The following is a 328-nucleotide window of genomic DNA, read 5'->3' on the forward strand; positions in this document are numbered from 1 at the left end:
AAAAATTTTATATTAAAATGTAATAAATGTATATATATTATTTATTAATTAAATAAAATTAATAATTCCATATATTCTACAGAAAAATTTCAAAATTATTTTATTATTTCTATATTATTATTTTTCTTTCTCTTTACTTAGTTATATATTTTTTTTTTAAAACAATATTATTTATTTCTATCATTAATTATATCAACATAAAAATCAAATCAATATTTTTGAAATCATTCTTTTAAAATTTTAAGATTAACTTTTTTAAGATTAATATTTTTATATTATTTAAATATGTATTATATTGAGAATAATATATAACAAATTTTTTTTTAAG

At 9.8% G+C, this 328-nt stretch overlaps 1 protein-coding gene across 1 annotated transcript in view; it reads right to left on the bottom strand.

The window, feature by feature from the left end:
• LOC102671551 (protein Gawky) overlaps window positions 1-328 on the bottom strand; it is a 22,498-nt gene that overhangs the window by 15,468 nt on the left and 6,702 nt on the right. The window lies entirely within an intron of this gene.

The sequence above is a fragment of the Apis dorsata genome, unplaced genomic scaffold, assembly GCF_000469605.1.
Source record: "Apis dorsata unplaced genomic scaffold, Apis dorsata 1.3 scaffold_694, whole genome shotgun sequence".
In the NCBI taxonomy this organism is placed as follows: domain Eukaryota; kingdom Metazoa; phylum Arthropoda; class Insecta; order Hymenoptera; family Apidae; genus Apis; species Apis dorsata.